This window comes from Myotis davidii, unplaced genomic scaffold (assembly GCF_000327345.1).
Source record: "Myotis davidii unplaced genomic scaffold, ASM32734v1 scaffold368, whole genome shotgun sequence".
NCBI lineage: Eukaryota > Metazoa > Chordata > Mammalia > Chiroptera > Vespertilionidae > Myotis > Myotis davidii.
In genome coordinates, this window is record NW_006298786.1 from 228421 (window position 1) to 229413 (window position 993).

Here is a 993-nt window from a genome sequence, read left to right on the forward strand (position 1 = left end):
CTTTCCCCCCAGCCACTGAGGCCCAGCCACTCTGCCTTCCCCCAAAGACCATCGTGCTTCAGGGTTTTTGCTTTGTTGGTTCTCTCTACCCAGGAGGTTCTGCCCCAGGTCTGTACCTGGCTGGACTCTTGTCATCCTTCAGTATCAGCTTATCTTTCCTGTCCTCTATTTCCCTAATCACTCTGAAATGCAGCTCCCTTTCCACCACCCCCTTTCCCCTCTCCCCATTTCCCCACCTTATTTTCTTGGTATCATTGGCTGAAATGATTCTTCTCTGTTAACCTGGATATGGTCTCTCTCCCTCACATTCTAACAAGACATAGACATGAAGAGATAGTCATTTAGATTTTAGAGCCCAGAAGTAACCCATGCCTATATGGTCAATTAGTACTTGAAAAAGGATGCAGGAATATACAATGGAGTAAAGGCACTTTATTCAATACAGGGTGCTGGGAAAATAGGACAGATACATGCAAGAAAATAAACCACTTTCTTATATCACACACACGAATAAACTCAAAATAGATTAAAGACTTAAATTTAAGACTCAAAATCAGAAAACTCCTACAAAAACATAGGCAGTAAACTCTCTGAGATTTCTCTAGCAATATATTTTTTTGTATATCTCCTTGGACAAAGGAAACCTAAGAAAAAATAAACAAATGTGACTACATCAAACCAAAAAGGTTTTGCACATCAAAGGAAACAATCAACAAAATAAAAAGACAACCCACTAAATGGGAGAGCATAGTTGTCAATACATCTGATAAGGGGTTAATGTCCAACATTTATAAAGAACTTACAAAATTCAATACCAAAGTAACTAACAATTCAATTAAGAAATGGACAAAGGACCTGAATAGACACTTCTCAAACAGGACATACAGATGGTCAATAGACATGAAAAGATGCTTAATGTCACTAATCATCAGAGTGATACAAATTAAAACCACAGTGAGATAAATTAAAACCACAATCCTGTCAGAATGGCTA